This window comes from Centrocercus urophasianus, unplaced genomic scaffold (genome assembly GCF_019232065.1).
Source record: "Centrocercus urophasianus isolate 14NV4802_14NV808 unplaced genomic scaffold, USGS_Curo_1.0 seq_568, whole genome shotgun sequence".
In the NCBI taxonomy this organism is placed as follows: domain Eukaryota; kingdom Metazoa; phylum Chordata; class Aves; order Galliformes; family Phasianidae; genus Centrocercus; species Centrocercus urophasianus.
The window spans coordinates 22,227-40,752 of NW_024885164.1; the positions used below are offsets into that span (position 1 = coordinate 22,227).

At 38.5% G+C, this 18,526-nt stretch overlaps 1 pseudogene; it reads left to right on the plus strand.

Moving 5' to 3' along the window:
* The window catches only part of LOC122169703, a 39,126-nt pseudogene extending 21,601 nt beyond the window's left edge, over nucleotides 1–17,525 (plus strand).
* Nucleotides 17,526–18,526: the final 1,001 nt, after the last annotated feature.

The following is an 18,526-nucleotide window of genomic DNA, read 5'->3' on the forward strand; positions in this document are numbered from 1 at the left end:
TTTTTCTGCTTTCAAGAATAAAACGGGTGGGTTTTTCATCTTAACATTACTTGAGAGAAGTATTGCACTTTTTCTTCATCGTTCCTCTTAAAGAGTTTTTAGTTGAAAAATGTTGCAAATAGGTACTTTGGCTAAAGGCTGTACTGAAACACAGAATCTTTGAGTCAAGCTTTGTAAACGCGGTACTCAGCAATGCGGAAGGCTAAGTTAAGTTTCAACTGCGAAGGAGTACTGAAAGTGGGGGGGAAAAGCACAAAAATGAATGAAAGGGAATAACTTTTGTTCAGTTCTTTTATCAAAAAAGATAATTACCGTCAGGTTCAGGAAAAGAAAAAAAGTTGAAATACAACAGGAAAGAGAGCTTACGAAAGATGTACTCTTAGATCAGTATGTATGTATTTAGAATTGTATGAAAATTATTTCATAAGAATTGGTGATAGTTAATAGAATTAAAATCTTCTAGTTGTCGATCAGCAGTTGACACAGGGAGAAGAAGACAGAAAACTAATGTCTAAGTAACCTTGTCTGAACGTAATTGTAACACCCTTCCCTGTGATTATCCTGAAGGTCGCTCTGGAGGTAGCTAATGGAAAAAGAGTCCAGAGAAAATAGTTATTGATAGGGCTATCGTATTTCATAGAAATGATCGTAATGAATTCTGATGTCTTATATAGCGAAGCCTTCGAAGACACACATAAAACGTATTTGCAGTACAGAGATATATTTGCAGTTATTAGTCATCCAGAGTATCTTTCCTCCATTTGTAAGATTATTTATTAGAAATTGTGTAATTCAAAAAGCACTAAAAAACCTCATGATTTTCAGCTCTAGGAATGCTGTCTATTCACGTGCGTTAAAAACATCATTACGGCCCTCCGAGGATAAGGAAGAATGCAGATTTTAACGTTTGCGCTTAGTCCTCAAAGACTCAGGTATCCGAGCCAGCCAACTTTTCAGAGCGTAGCCGCTCCGATCGAAAATTACCTCAGAGCTGCTCGTAGCAAACTTTTTGCTTTGAAGAAGAGAAATGGAGCTTCTGAAATGTTCCTGCTGCTTCTAACCTTTAGATCTATATAAACTGTATATTTAGATCCCTCTATACGTTATGCATTGGTTTACCAGTATTAAAATTCTAGAGAAGATGGGGGAAGAAAGTAGGCCGTGATGCTTGTGAAGATCATGATTCTTAGAGTCACGTACAACTGAACTTTATCTCAAAATTCCCGTTTAAAAAAAGCAGTGAAAGAGCCCCAAATGAGGTGTGGTGTAAGGAATACCTATTAATGTTGTATTTTAAGAAAATGAGAATACTATCTCTACTAACTTGGCAAGCGAAGCTCATAGAAAAAAGAATTGACAACTTTTCATACTAATAGTGCATGAAGATTAAGACAAATTGACTGTACGGGTATTTTGTGTCGTCGCTAATCCCGAGGTTCAGGTGAACGTTTTTTGGAAATACAAGCTAATGATCATCCGTACCTACCAAAAAAGCCCAGAGAGAACCTATAGTCTTACAGGATAGTTCCTTCAAGCAGAGACTTTAATCAGTGAGTTGATTTTCTTGGTTTTGAATTACGCACATCAAGGATTTTCCATTCTCTACTGGTAATGTATTTTTTACCTTTTTCATACAAAACATTATATGTTTTTTGCTTTTTCAGCCGGAGCACATCATTTATTGAGTCAGTTATAAATATGTTATGGTACAGAAATTCTTTTAGCGACCAAGTTTTTAAAACGTCTTTTTTTTTTTTTTTTAATTACTGATTTTCTTAAGAGAAAACTACAAACTACATGAGAACAGGACAATTAAGGGGGGGAAAGTGTATATTGCTGGAGCAGCGTCAACTAAAAGTTAACTCCAGCATCTGTGTTTCCACTTACTTGATAAAAATTGCAAAGACTGATTATGAAGTAGTAAGAAGTTTTTTAAAATTCTACAAAGCGATCTGTATTTGTATTTTTCTAAAATACTGTGTCGGCATCCCTTCTGCAGTGGGACGTTCAGATTGAACAGATCTGGAGAACAAACATGAACCAGTGTATTTACAGAACTTGTGCATTAATTTGAATCTTCCATTCGTATAAATCTCTCTGAAAAAGCTACTTGAAGGCTAAAGGTATCAAAAGGGAAGATCCTTTTTTTTTGTGTGCAAGCGTTCATTTACGTTACGTGAACCGGTCACTTGAAGCATTGGAGTTTCAGTGTAATTTCAAGCGCTAACTTTCCGGTACACGATCTTAAACTCTCATCTGCTATTCATTTACCATCCAATTTTCGTATAACGCGTCGTTATGCAGTCCTCATCCTGTAAATGAGGAAGCATTTTAATTCTATATGATCAATTCTCAAAACATCTTCCTTCTAACAGGTAACGCTATTGAATTTCATGATAACTTCAGAAGGAATGCAAGATCAGCTTCTTGGAATAGTAGTTGCAAGAGAAAGACCAGATTTCGAAGGAGAAAAACAAGCCCTCATCCTTCAAGGGGCTGCAAATAAAAGGTATGAAGATAATTTCCCTTGCTAGGGACAGAAGCAGATTGCAGTTTAGGAAAATCAAAATCATTGGAAATACTTTTCAGAGGCATTTTTTAATTGTTCTATTATTTAGGTCTGATTTAACTGGAAATTCAAGAGCATGATTTTTGAGAGCCCAGACTTGGCTCGTTTAGCTTTTAGACCGATCAGAACGCACGGTCTTTCTCGTACTCGTACCGTTTATGGCTTTTTGTCACAGACACAGTTTGCTATCTGTGGGATTGTAATAAAATATTGAAGAAGCTAGGGGGATGTGTCATCGTAGAGCAAACTCCTGATCCTGTCTCCTGTCTTTACATGTCCCTTTCAAGTTGTTATCAACATGATTTGCTGTCCTCACAAACGTTGATGTTTTACAGTGGTTTTATTTCCCACTGTGCATTATATTTGCTATTACTGCACATCTGGAAGGGATCTTTGCCCGCAGATCAAAGCATGAAACGTGTAGCATTCAAAATGTTGCGACACGTTCTCCCTTTGCAATGTTTATTTGGAGTCTGAAATTAGCTTAATTTTTCTGAAATTTAAGCCAACCCTTAATAACAGATACAAAAATTTTTCTTATGTAAGTTGCATACCGTGGCAAGAATCTTCGTGTAACCTTCTTCTGTAAAACTAGCAGAAAATTGCCAAATTTAATAAGCAAAAAAAAATTGTATTTTACCATAGGCAACTAAAAGAAATAGAAGACAAGGTTTTAGAAGTTCCTTCGGCTTTTGAAGGAAATATTTTTGAGGATGAAACTGCTATTAAGATATTGTCTTCTTCCAAGGTTCTGGCTAACAAGATTTCTGAAAAGCAAGCTGTAGCTGAAGAAACAGAAAAGAAGATTGATGCCACTCGTGTGGGCTATCGTCCTATTGCTGTCCATTCATCAATTTTATTTTTTTCTATCACCAATCTAGCCAATATTGAGCCGATGTATCAGTACTCTCTCATGTGGTTTATTAGCCTTTTCACCGTGTCTATAGATAACTCAGAGAAATCAGAAGATTTACAAACAAGGTAAGAAGGATAATTTGCCATATGTAATTGGTGACATTTTCGGTTAGTCTAGAAAAGTTACTGCCATTTCTGCGAAGCGTGTCCTGCAAAGCGCCACGTTCTGAAACATTCCTTGTATATATCTGCCGGATATTTTTCTGGAAGACAATTTCTTCATAGAGACGAAATGGCATGATATAATACAAGTGCATCATATTTAGCTATTTCATTTAGTAATTATAACTGTAGCCACGTGTGAAATTGCAAAGCAGCAGAGCGATTAAAATGGTCCACTCACCTTAATTTTGTGTTTAATGCATTGACTTTGTACGCCTTCCCAAAGCAGATAAGAAACATTCACGCAACTGGTAAAAGAGAATGAAGTCTTGCGTCCGGGGCCCTAGGCTGTAGAGTAGGAAAAGCAGTAGTTATCAACCCAGCAAATGTTGGACTGTTTGATTACAGTTTTGTATGCTGGTCGTCCCTCCCTCTTCCATTTTTTCTTCACGAGAACTGGAGAAACTGCAATCTTCAATGATCTAATAAAGCAAGCCCTGAATTTATTTTAAGTGTGGCTGATTAAGGTTGCAGTAGGATTTTTCAAAATATAATACTTAAGTGAATTATCTACACTGAGATTTTCTTAAGAGATCTTTTCAGTATTCCATCAATTCAATTAATAAATTATATTTTGGCTTCTCCAGATCTGTGGATTAAATGCACGGAGCTTTGCTTTCCTAGCTGAGCTACTTCCGTGGTCATTCAGTGAATGAAAGACAGGGGAAACTACTTCAGAAAAAACAGTTGGTGTTACAGATTACAATTTCTGAATTATCTGTGACAGTCCGTATTTCATCTAAGTAGAAGTAAGGTACGGTTCCTGGTAAGGTAGCGCTTAACGTAAAAGCATTTGTTTTAATGGTGCACTGAGTTACAAAGGTTATTTTTTCATTAGAATTTAGTCAAGGTCTGTATAGTTCAATGTTAGCATACCCATTTTTATAAAAAACGCTAAGCATTCAAGTCAGACTAAATATTTTGTTATCATATTTGAAACTACGTTCAACTTGTCCTTCTCCCAAAAGACAGTCTGCGTTCTATACACCTATCTCTTGGACTTTAAATTTTATGTGCTCTTGTCTCAAAAAAGCAGCCACACGCACCTATGTTCCTAAATCAAAGTCAGCAAGCGATAAGACAAAAGTTTTTTACTTAGTTTATTTGAAACAGAAACTTTGTGCTAGCAGAAATCGGAAGATGCGGGACCGGAATTCCAGCTGACAGTGTGCATTCCCCCATCAAAGACGTAAAAAGGCAGACCTGCCAAGGCACAGAAAATTCTGTCAGTTAATAATTCACATGGGATTTTTTTCTTGGGTCATCTCCAATAATCAGGTGGTATTTGCTACTGCACGCTCTGAGATTTTTATATTTTTCTTCATTCTTTCTGTGTTTGACATAACTATATGAATGCAGATGCTCGGTTTCTAACCATCTGTATAGGTTTTTCATTTCTTTTTGGCTGTTCTAATGTAATTCTTTTTGAAACTATGACTGACAAAACTGCATAGATGGATTCCTTCTTTATTTTATTTAAAGAAAATAATTAACAGTCTTAAGTTTTTCATATATTTGTAATTATAGCATCTGTAGAATAGGAAATGGATTACAGAAGGTGATCAAAAGTCAGCGGTTTGGATTTGAGCCGTGGTATTTGTGTTCATAATGAATCTTAAGATCGTTGTTCTTTTCACCACTCCAAAAGGAGACCACTCGTTTTTTTGGCAAAATGTGTCGGGGAGTCATAATTTTGGTTTTTGTTATTTTGGTCAAAAATCAGTACCCCGATTTAATGATTCTTTTGAGGCTAATTGACCAGAGAGTTTCTTACAAGTAAGGGGATCTAATTTATTTGTATTAGGTTTCAAAAATGCACAGGTCTTAAGCATGATATTAATGGAAGAATGGTTCTTTTCCTGACAACTGTAGGTCGAAGATTCTTAAGGATCATTTCATTTACTCTTTTTACATCAATGTCTGTTGCTCACTGGGTGACAGTGGACACACACTGGACAAGCTGCTCTTCTCTTTTTGTCTAACTGTGAATCTCCTGAAATACGACAAAATGGTAAGTAATTAAAAATAATCCTCACGCTCGAACAACCAGCCGTAAGAAGCGAAAGGATAAAATAGGAAAATAAGCGTATACATAATAGTAATATTTAATCCAGAATTTTGTTGTTTGAGTTTAATAAGCAATCACGAGAAGCGAAAAAGATTCTCTAGAATAAAATAAATTTGTCGCAAGCGGGTGTGGCAAAACCGTACAAAATGATAATAACTTTTCTGGATGTTATTAAAACTTAAGTCTGCCCTATACTATTCTTAAGGTAAAGGTTTTACAAAATTTTACTCTAACATATTCCGAATTCTAAAAGCGTATAAAAATGAATTGTGAGAGGCAATTTAAGAAATAAGTCATTTTCACTTAAAGCGTTAAATGTTGTTAATTTTTTTACAAGGAATTGCTGAAAGCAAACGTGAATTTTGTTTTTAGTAATTCTTTACAAAATATTTTTTTACTAGGATTTTTTTCTTTTTTTTTTTTTAATTCACAATGAAATATACTCACTTCAACCTCAATATCCACAAAGCAGTACTTCTTAATACTGCTCAGTGGTTTCACAGTATCACGGAAGCCTTAGAATGAATACTTTCAAGAGCTGACACAGCTATGGACAAGCTGCTTGCATTTACAAAATTCAAGCCGTCAAAGTTTTGAGAAAAAAGAAGGAGACAGGTAATAGACCCATAGTTGGACTCGCATTATAGTAAATAGTTTTCAAACTTTGTTGTCCCAGGAAGTATTTCCAGGATGGGCTTTGGGTTTATTTGCTTTTTCTGCTTCAAAATGTTGGGAATTAAGAACAAATCTCAAGTTGTCTTAAACTGCTCATTCCTCCAATTTTTCAATTTCCTTTCCAATTTTTCAAACGCAAATTTAAATCCTCTTAAAATCAGCTTTTATGTTAAGTTTTCCAGTTCCTCAAATTCATTGTTAACTGAAAATCAGACACTAATTGTTTCGGGTAGGGATCTTTTTCAACGAGTCTAAGAAATTCCATAAGCATGGTGATTTCCTATAGAGCATATTAAAGCTATCAAATTTTATTTAGTGAGTTCTGAGAGCAGCGTTTTTACCACAGATTAACGAGGACGAGTGGAAATTCCTGTTGACCGGTGACAGAGGCTTGGACAGGATAGGATGAAATCTGTCGGCTAGAAGACTTGCCGTGCTTCGCAAACATTCGTAAGGATTTTACGCAACTTAAAGACAGATGGAAAACCGTGTACGACAGCTTGGTACGTTAACCTTCCCAATTGCTTTCTTCCATAAGCTAATTAACGCATCAAATACATTTATTGTTTGAAAATGGAATATTGTCATTTTACAGGGTTGGTTTCCGCATATGTGAAAGTAAAAATTTAAGCAAACGGTGTGGAGGGGCAGATTACTGCCAGTTTGTCAGGTGGCTACTGAATAGCAGGTGACAATTTGAATTGGGCTGGAGTAAAAGAAGGCAAAACCTGTAGGAGTAAGGCGACAGTGAAATCAGCTAAATTCGTGTCAGCCACTGTTGCCTTATCGGTAGGTCCATTTGTTCACCAGGCTTTGAGGATGCCTTTTTGTACCATCATATAGGCATTCAGCTTTTTTGGGTAAATTTAAAAAACGATGGCGACAAAAACAACCGTAACGTTTTAGAAATACTCAAGTGGGATTCAGGAGACCTGCGTCCTATTCCAGAGTGACAGATAGGCACGAATGATTTCTTTTGAACATTTTCACTACTGTTCGCTCAAAATTGAGCCCCTGTAGATGACTTACACTCCACTTTTAGGCACTTGCCTTATCTTACTCTCAACTTTTCTTGGCGCTTGTTTTACCATACCGCTTCTCTTCTGCTTTTAGTTACACCAAGCTCTCACTGTACACACAATTCCTGATCCAACTATTTTAAAAACTACCATTAAAAACTACGGCTCCTTCAGTTGTCCAGATAGCAGGAAATTGGCAAATAGCAGAAATTAAGCTTGCCTTAAGTATTTACATAACTTATACGATAAGTTGAGATCTTCAGTTCATCTTCCAACACTAGCCATTGAGAAACCGAACATGGAAATTACAGGCTTTGAAACAGAGGGAGAGGAGACTATTTCATTATCTACACTAAGATTACACCATTTTAAAGTAAAGGTGCTGACTTGCAGAAGAAATGAATCAGGGTCCACGTATTGACCACTAACCGCATTCGAAGAGCCTAACTGAAATAAACAGAAATTTCTTCAGTTAAACATCATTCAAAAAAATAAGATCTACACTGTCAGGTCATCAGTTAAATGATTAAAAAAAAAAATCTAAACAATTAGTAACACCACAACTAGGACCACCATTACTGAATCCTGAACGGTATATACATTGCCTGTCACCATCTTGATCTGGAAGAGGCGTTAGGCCTCTTACTCGTTATAAAAGCATTTTCTTTCGGCATTCAGCTTCAACAATAATACTTTCCTGTGAAAGCACTGGAATGTTGAGAAGTGCTAGTTAACAGGTCTCAGTAAGCATTTTTCTCTGGTAGAGGCCATCTTTTTCACCAGTACGGTTTATCCCCAGCAACGCACAACTCGGCAAAGCGCAGTTCCGTCTATGAAGGAGGAGAAAGAGGGTGCAAAATGACTTCACGCACCCTCGTCATAAATAACAGTACGATGAATATAGCTGTCTCAAGATCATCAGAATTATTTGACGTTTGCTTCTCCTACTCTTGCAACTCAGGTTTCTTCCAAAAGCAGAGAAGACCTGACTTGAGCTCCCTGCTCCAAGAGTTTTGTGTATTTTGACTAAAGTTAAGCTCTGTATCTTAGAGCAGGGACCGAAACTTGGTTTCCCCCAGCCAGCCGGCCCACTTAACCTCGAAGCTTACTGCTGCATCTCTGCTTCTCGTGGAGAAGCAAACAGTTTTTGGCAGTAGCGCAACTCATCACAATCTTCGGTGCAACCTTCGCTCATTAGCATTTCTTAATTTTCTGAGCGATACCGAACTAGCACTTTTTTAGCTGTGCTCTTAAAGAGTCGTTAGTGTTTTCACCGTGACATACCTATTTCCACCATATATTAATTGAAAATTAAGATTAGAATCTAGAATGCTGCACTAAGTGCTAAGAAATCATGGAGAGGTTCAGAGTGCAGGCCCTTAGAGGAACGCAAGCTCCATTGCAAATGGATTTGCTAAATCAAAGTTGCTCGGAACCTTTAGTCCACCCGCACGCCTCTGTGCCTGGCCCTTTACACGCTAGCCTAAGTTGCCCGGTGCAGCCATAACACCAGTGGCCAGCTAGCGTTGTACTGGAGTAAGTTAACATACACCACGCGCTCATTGTTATTCCAGCGTAGTAACTGCTGTCACGTAGCTGGAATATTCATAATCTGCTTACAAAATGAGTTCCGGGGCATTCTTTGACTCGGTTTTTCTGTTCAATTTCACTCGGATCTGGCATAAATACCAATTGTCATATAATAGCGTAGCATTTCCTGTACCTCATCTCTCACCTGCTTTCTTCCTAGAGAAGAGAGGAACTGGGGTAGTTACATTTTAAATACCTGAAAGTGAGTGGCTTCTCTGCTACAGTAGATGCTAGAAATACTTTATGTTATTTTCCCTCATTTAATTTTTTTCCTTAAAAAAAAAAAAAAAAAAAGTCCTATTCCCGCAGATTTTTAAGCAGTACATCGTGAATTGATGTATCGAGTTAAGATAATCAACAATTCATGTAATTCACAAACGCTTTAGAGAAAAATGAAATATTTATGTTTATAGGATGCTCAGCACAAGGATTTTCCTGCAGAGTGGCAAGCAAAGTTGGGCGAATTCCAAAGGATGCTCATCATTCGCTGGCTGAGACCTGAGAAGGTACGTACGAGGCTAGTGCCTTGTTCAAAGAAACAAAACCATGTGTATTTTAGAAACAAAAAACATTTGCAAATATGCATTTCAACTGAGTTGCTGCGGTTTAGCTCCAGCTGGCAGCTAAGCGCCACGCGTACGCTTGCTCAGTACTCACAGTGAGACGGAGGAGAGAAACGGATGTGGTAAGACTGTGAAAGTTCACGCTGAGGTAGTCTGTTCACCAGGTAGAAGTCACAGTAAGGTAAATGCTGTTGTTCCAAATGTACCCTCTTCTCCTTCTTTACCCTAGATTTTACATAGGTAACAATAGGACACGGAATATACCTTTGGTTAGTCAAGAAGCTAGCCACGTCTCCTCCCAGAAAAGTGTAATGAGCAGACTTATTAACATGGAAGGATAGGCCTTGAGTTTTGTTTTTTCTTTTACGTTTCACTGCATACACCAAAATCTCCTGAGCATTTCTAGCTCAAGATCATCTTATGAGACTAGTGACTTTCCCTTTTTATTATGTCTGACGACTTGGCTTGCATAAGTTTTTCGCATCGCTATCCAAGGTCAATTGGACTGGTGTAGGAAGATAATTTAACAGTAGCATAGACTGTTAAGTAGTAATTACTGCAGACACCCACATCCATTTTGTTCTACAGAAAGTATTTTGATTCAGGACCGCTACGAGCGTCTGGCTCAAAGACTCGAATAAGACGTAGATCACAACGGGTACTCACCATTAGTCATCTTTATTCAAAAGTCAGCCCACGAAAAGCAAAATAAAAGCATTCACTTACGTATTTATCATACATTCACAGGTTATCCGGACTAGCATTAGCCCATGCCTAGTCCTGAGAAAACATTTTGCAAAAGAGAGAAATAAATCGGTTGCTACTTCTGCTCTAGAGAGCCTATTAAGAAATTCTCCACGCTTCCTCAAACTGCTGTTTAGCTTAATATTAGTATTTGTACCAGAATAAAATTATTTTTACCATATTAAGAGAAAAAAATGTCAGAGTCATATTCAACTTCTGGACTCGTCATATGAGCTTTCAGAAGGTTGGCAAGTCAGATCGGCTTGGGTGGGCGCCGGTGGCCACGGCGTATATCGATGTTTGGAGACAAAGTTATCTAAGAGACGCTTCCTAGTTGCAGCAACTTCTTCTTCAAAGGCGTTTATTACGCTTCTGCCGGTTTTGCACTTAAAGGAAAGCAAAAGATTGAGATTTTCAGATGAGTAACTTAACTATCCAATTCAGAGGGGTTCAGAACTTAGATCCTCAAGAGGTCATTTATGCGCTACCGATCTTAGCTTAGAAGTATGCTTTCTATGAGCAGTACCACTGTCTGAATGGCGCACAATAGTCCATCAGGTGATTCGTACACACGTCACCATCAATTCAGAAACTTTTCCACCAGCCTCGCCAGTGGGGTGCAGTTCAGTGATTTTAATTTTTATTTTTTTTAATAGATTTAGCAAACTTGTAAGTTGCAAGCCCGTTGTTTAGCTACACTTTAAATCGCATCGCGGAGAGAGTGTTGAATTTAGTTTTACTTTAGGTAATAACTTTTTACAATTTGCCCAGCTTCTGAGGTATCATACCGCTTCCAATAAAGCAGATTGCTCCTATTTTTAGCTATTTGAGCTCTATGTATTCTCATTGTAATCTTGACAGCCACCAGATATGTTTTCAGTAGGAGACCCTATAAGCAAAATAAAGATCTATTGCGCAAAGCCACAAAGATCTTAGACGACGAATAAGGGGCACAGTTAGCACTGCCCATCAGAGAGTTCGGCTCACTTCGTTCTCTATTATTATCCATAGAATTAAGAGAGGGCATATCAAAAGCCATTAATTAAAAATGCTCAGATACATGTGCTTCAGTATACGTCAGCAGCACGGCCCGCACAAATACCGTAGGGACGATCAGAACTCAAGAACCGTGACTCATTCGGAAGAAGCTTTAAAGTCCGGTAGTGTAATTGCACAGAGATTCTGTATAAAGCTATAGACAGAAAGCGGCAGCCTGACCAAGTCTTATTTTGTCAGGTGTCTTCCCTCTGAGAAAAGATAGAGCTGCTAATTGTAGTTTCTGGGAACGACTATCCCGCACCGAAGTTCATTTTTCTACTGTAATGAGTTGTTGGGTGAACAATCTGAACTAAACTAAGTTTTCTTCCAGAAGCTAGACAGTAAACTAGGTTTGGAAGGGCTAGAGGTGCAGGTTACTTAGCAAGTAAGGCACTTTAATTGTCAATTCCAAGTTAGTCCTTTTCTGGCATTACGCCATCATTTCTTCCCTAGCATTCAACCGTCTTCAGAAAGGAAAGAGTTGCGGTTTTTTTTTTGTGTTTTGTTTTTGTTTGTTTGTTTTTAAGTAGTTCAGCTTTACATTTTAAGACTACTTAGTTAACACTTACAAGGAAGGTTCTTAGCCGCATCATTTCCAGCATGTAGTACTCCTCCATTGTCAGTTCATCAAACCGCTTAGTAAGAGATAAAAATCCACAGCTACGACGTTTGGCATGTTCTTCCCTGCAGTGTGAGCCCAGAACAAGATCGGTTATTAAAGCCAAGAAAATTGCACTTCAAGACGCGTAAAAAGCAGACAGTTTTCTTCAGTATTTCTGTGTATGGGCAGGGAGGCATTTAGCAGATAACATCTGAAAGATAATTCAACCTATATTAGATAAAAACCAGTTGAGCAAGAAACAGTGCGAGGCAAGATCTAGGCTGACTTCACAGCATTGGTAGAAATTATTTTCCGCTTGGTAAATCAAAAACGTTCTCTTAGGATGCAAAAGGAGAAATGAAAAGCCATAGAAAGTATAATTATCACGTGCGTCAAGGTTTGAGATAGGATAAACTTTTGGTAGGCTTCAGTTTAGTGAAATGCTAGAAAACTTATTAATTTTGTAATAAATAAGGGGGCGTTGTCAAGGAGATTTAAAGAAATATTTAACATGGTTAAGCCTGCGCTTACCACGGGTCATAATTAGGTTCCCAGCCCTCCAGTTCTATCAAGCAGAAGAAACATTTTGCCACATCCGGTTCATTTGCACTTTGGCAGTGGATAAAGCCCGCCTTTGCCATCTGCAAGAGATAGTTCAGAAGTTTAGAACTTCATTCAACACGCGGCTCGTGCTCGCATCTAACCATCGCAAAGAACTTTTGGTAATGTCTTTCCCTGCCATATCTGTCCACGCAGATCCAGCTGAAAAAAAGTTTTAAGAGCGAGAGCTGCAAGTGGATACGTAATTAGTAAAGGAACAAGGAATGATCAGGCGTAGGGAGCAGGTTTCTACACAGTTGTTCGTTGGCAGGCTACCTGAGTACCTTTGGTATTTCAGAGATTAGCTAGCTCATCTACAGATGCATTCCTCTATCTGTGCACTAGCTCAGCTAGTGTGCTCTAGCTAAGAACAATTTTTTTTTTTTTAATCCTGGAAAAAAAAATTTAGCACGAGGCTACTGCCACAGAAAACCCTTACGTATAAGCTGCCTGAGTTGAGTGCTGTACTTCACTGTCAGTTTAGAACAGCATCTGGTAAGAAAACTGAAAAAGAAATTGGTTTCAGTTATCAAGATTCCCCTCTTAGACAATTCCCTTAGCGCGGTTTAGCTGAGATTTAACCCAGTTGTTTGATACTTGCGCCAAAACAGAAGTTCGGTCTCCTGTTTACAACTCTGAAATCGAAGCTTGCGAGGACGTAAGCATTAAAGCATTAAGTTTACTAAAATTAAGATGATTTTATTTTTTGATATTAGATTCACGTAGCAATCATTCCGCTACTTCATCCTTCCTGCTAGATGAAGTAGAACAGTCTTCTAAGCTTCTTTCCAAAAAGACAACCTGCAAGTAGACACACAACATAATACAAAAAGTAACCATAACTTTGGAATATAAAAAATTGTAGGTAGATCAGCAAACTAAACACATAAGCTTGTAATCATTCGGCTGCAGTATCTCAGAGTACAGACAAATCGGACCACCCAGCTTATCATCTCAGGTTAAGCAGAGGCTCACAACACCTCTTGAACATAAGCATACTAACACGAGGAACTTCATTTTCACAGCGTACTAAAAGCAGGACAAGGTTAAAGCATCCTTTATCAGACTCACATTCTCTGGAGAGCACTTGCAGTTCTTCACAAAAGGCCAGTTAGCAAAGGTTTTTAAGCGATTTTCATAATCGTACATCTCTTTAAACTCACTCAGAAGTTTTGAAGCTGAAAGGAGCTCTTCCAGAAGCGTCTCCATCTGCGCAGGCTGTAGGGAGCGTATGTCAGAGCTCCTGTCTTCCCAGGTCTCCAATTTAAGGTATTTTCCTAATCGGTAACACGCTACACCTGTGAAGCAGAGCGGCTTTAAAGTAAGTGAGAACACATGGGTGAGAGTAGGAGCGTGAAGAGTGGGAAACAAGTCTTCTCTTGTTTCAGGTATGTAATGTTTTATACTGTATATTTATTAATTGAAAGAAATGATGTTTATAACATATGATTACAATTATTTTTGTATTGCTTTTTTAATTGTGATGTTGAAAATGTAAGTGAAAAGCTTATAGAAATTCAATAGTTTTGTGTAGAGGTTATATAGAAATTAGTAAAGCCACACAGGGTGCGACAAAAGCAGTTGAAGCAGTACTGGTGTTTTTGAAATGTTTTGAATTACTAGAATTTCATATTTAGGGGTTAATATTTTATATTGTGTTTGTTGATGTTGTTGGATCTTTGTAATAGCGGATTTTTAATTATGCAATATCCTGTGTGTTTTAAGGTTTATTAGTTAAGAGAAAAGAAACAAATGGCGATTTCAAAGAGAAATGTATTTGTAGATGTTCATAGATGCTGAAGTTTCAAATTGTTTTCTTAGAAACGGTTTTGCATTTGAGTTAAGGTACTGTGCTTATTTCTCAGTGATAAATTAAAAAGGTACGATATTGTCCTTTGGTTCTCAGTAATAAATTAAAAAGGTATGATATTGTCCTTTGGTGCAGTTCGTAAAACCAAGATATTACGACTCCTGAAACTAGTTCAATTAAGGTATTAGAAAGGTGAAATGCTTTTCGCGATACAAATACCACGCACGCGGGCGGATTTGCAGGTTCTTACGTCCGCATGTTACTTTGTTCAGGTGCAGAATAGAAACGGTATGGTGGATCACTTATTTTAGCCGTTGTAGGGCACGGTTTTATTACAAGACTGTTCTGGTTTCGCTTCATCCATTCTAAGCCATTTTCCTGGGACTAAATCGGTGCTTCATTTTCTGAGTAGCGGTGCTCTCCTCGTGCCTTATAGTAAGCTGTTCAAAGCAGCATAGGAACACTTGCATATCAATAGGAAGTTCAGATTTTATTGCTTCTTTTTTTAGGGAATACCAATGGCACAGTAATTCATCATTCGCAACCCGTGCCATCTGTTTATCAAGCCACCTCCATTAGATTTGTGGAGAGCGTTTTCTGACTGCCACTCTTGCACACTCCTGATATCGTATGTTCTCACGATGATGACCCCAAGGCAGCGCTCATTAAGTTTGCTGATGATCAGGTATTGTAATATCTCCCGTTTTTTTTTTTTTAAGGTAAACAATGCATTTCCGTGTGTCTTCGCGTTTTTGTATAAATAGCAAATGGAGTAGAAATTGAAATGCCAAAGCAAGCTCAGAAAACCTTTTTTAGGTGCCTCAGAACACGTTAAAAGGGATCTTGTGGTTCTCCTTAAGGGGAAGCATTAACTGTCAGGCAGTTTAGTAACATAGCATCTTAAGATCACGGGCGGCGTTTGCACTTAAAAATTAGTTACGTGCATTCTTACTTGTTTTGACTATAATGTTATTTAAAGCAAACAAACTAGCAAAAATCCTAGCAGTAGAAATCAGTACTTTTGTAAAAGAGGGTTGTTATTCTGAAGCTCCTAGATTTCCTGGAGATAGATTTCTTGCACTGCTCGCCTGCGACCACCAGCGTTCTTAGCCGTTGAGCAGCAGCAAAGGAAGGAGCATGGATAGTTCTGCCTAACTGCTGTTTGGGGAGCTCCCGTATGCCCACGCCGGAAGGAGCGCGTGAGGTAAAAATAACTAATATTTGCAGTACGCTTTTGAAAGTATACGTTTGAGGCTCGTAGGCAGTTCACTACGATCGATGGCAATTCTCATTAATTGCTTGAAGTCGCCACGTCGGTTCTGTCTTTGTCTTTCTGGCCTCCGCAGTAGAAAGCGTCCGCAAACGGGGCGGAAGCGGCCTATTTCTGAAACGTTAAATCGAGCACTACAGCCGCCTCCTCAGGCCGAGAGCTTTTGTGCGCGTCTGTCGCTGCAGGTTTGCAAAAAATTATCAGAGTACAGTTCTTGCTTACCATTTGCTAGAGTTCTTAATGCGTTTTTGATGGGTAGGTATTATCATTGTAGCTTTCGTGAGAAGAGCTATACGACAGTAAATATGCAAAGTACACATGCCGTTGCCGTTGAGGTGCACACGGGGCACCTCGTTTTCGTTCACGTGTTACACAAAGAGCAAAAATTTCAGTTTGGTATTCCGCAGCCAGGAATAAAAGCGCTCTGGCATCCAGGGAAACGAGAACTGTTTTAAGTTTGAATCTCATAATCGTTACTTGTGAGACTTTCAGAAATTCATACATCCAACTGGAATAGTTTCCAATTTGCTGAAAAAAAGTTGCATAAATAATAACAGAGGAGATGCGTGTTGGTCTGTCACTTGTTCCAGTTGTTTTCATACGCATTTATTGTAGGGGCTTAACCCAGAGGCAGCACATTGGGATTTCAGAATCTGGCTGACCAGCTGCCCGTCTGCCACGTTGCCGGCGTCCGTTCTTCAGTACGGAGTGAAGATGATGAACGAAGCGCCGAAGGGTTTACGGGCGAACAGACTTCGTTCACATCTGAAGGATCACGTACCTGACCCTAATTTTTAAAACAGCTGCAAAAAAACCGGTTAGTAATGCGGCGGCTGCCTTACTTTGCGAAGGGGTTAAGGAAGACGGTGACTACCTAAGTTAGCTCTGGGGAAAAAAGGTTGCAAGTTAAATAGTTGTTCTGTATTGCGCTCAAACTGCTTTTGATTATCGGTAGCAGAAAAGGAAGCGTTTTTTGTTTTCTGCTCGTCTCATACTTCAGCAGTGGCTTCTTAGCGTGGCTTTGATGATACGTGACTTGAAAAGAAATGAATTGAAAAGCACGCTATTTGCCATTGCGAATCTGCAGTGTTGTTGTCGCACGGGCTTTAAGCGGTTGCTCTGTTGAATCGTGAGGGCCAATGGAATTTGTAGCGTTATTACATAAATGCCCTTCCCGGTTCTGGCTGTTTTTATCAAGGCTCAGAAAGCTGGGTTTTCTGGATTAGATTTCTGTGCATCAGCTTATTTGACCAGAAAATATTTGCCATTGTTTATCTGTTACAGCACAGTTGTTTTAAACGAGATGTAATATTTTGCCGAAATGTTTTCAATTGCAAACAAAGCCAACGTAAGCTTCATAGGTGTCGCGCAGATGATGCGCGAGGTTGCTTTGTGACAATGTAGGTTTTTTTTTTTTTTTTTTTTTTCTGTATTATTGTTCTAAAGAATAAGTGGTGTTACATAAGAGGAAAAGTAGCTCAAGCGTAGTATAAATAGTGAAATGTTAAGTATAGAGATCAGGCTAAGTACCGAAGCAGTCGCAGATCAGGAGATCTACGCTTTAAGAGGGAACCATCAGTTGTAAATAGTGGTTTGTTAAGGTTTTTAGAGAACGCTGGTTGACTTTAAAGTAGATGATAGCAATAGTAACGTGGCTGTCGGGTTAAGTTACAGGTTGTGGCTGAATGCTTTGTGTTTTTTGTTTTTTTCTCTAGGAGGTGCCCTACAATGTTTTTTGCTACACGACCAGGGAACGTAAGTATGTCGGCAGAGTCACTGACAGCTGGGATCGCTGCATACTACTTGGCGTTTTGAAGACATTTTTCTCACCAGAAGTCATTACAAGTAGAGATGACGAATTCGATTCGAGAGGCCTTCGCCGTGTTCTTCCTGAAGGTGAGGTAAATATCTGAAAGTCGCAAATTTTCTAGAAGCTTTCTTGGAATTAAGAGCTGGCCTAATTGAAGCAATACTGCATATATATGATTATATACATATATATTTTTGTGTGTCTGCATGCGTATATATACATATACACATAGATGTATATATATGCGCTAATGTATACAGAAAAATAGATATGTATATAAAATGCACGTGCTTAAGCTTTTGTTGAGTAGCGCTTCGTTGCTGGTATCATCGGTAGCGCTTTAGTGACCGGTAAGGTATGGAAATAATGGTAAAGAAGGAAATGAAATAGTAGTCTGTATTAGTACAGCTTTGTGTAGCGTGCAGCGCACACAATTTGGTACACTGAGAGCTCGGTAGAGGGACTTAGCTCGCTTAAGTTGAAAGGTTGTTAAGCTTGCGTAAGAGAATGTGTTGTTCAGGGTTGTCCGTGGTGGAAAGGACCTTGTTTGATCAACTTATTGATTACAGCTGAGTTAACAGAAGAGTGAGAGCAGCACCTACTTGCAGGGGAAGCTCAGCAAGTGGAGGACTTTGTTTCCTCGTTTTAGTGAGGGCAGCGTTGATTACGGATCAAGGGAGCAGCTTAGAGGAAATTTAGGGGTCCTGTCAGCTGCTATATAGTGCTAACTGTTCATGTACAGTCTTGGGATGTGTATCTGTTTTATTTTCAGATAGTTTGTGCAAGTTGGGGTTCTAGCGGTTTTGAATGGTAGCTGCTGCAGTATTAAATTCAAAACCTTTTTTTTTTGAGTAAACAAAAATGAAATGTTAGGTCAGAGCAACTTTGTTTTTTTTTCAGTGTTTTCTGTTACAACATTTCTAATGCATATTACAGTCTAGGGCAGCTGGTACAAGTGCCAAATTATGTATTATGTTGTTCATGATGTTGTTTATGATGTGACAGGTGACCTCTGGAGTAAACTTCCCTGTGACTTTGACAATGTAAGGAGAAGATAATGAACCACTTAAAGTGACAGTGTGAATCACAGAA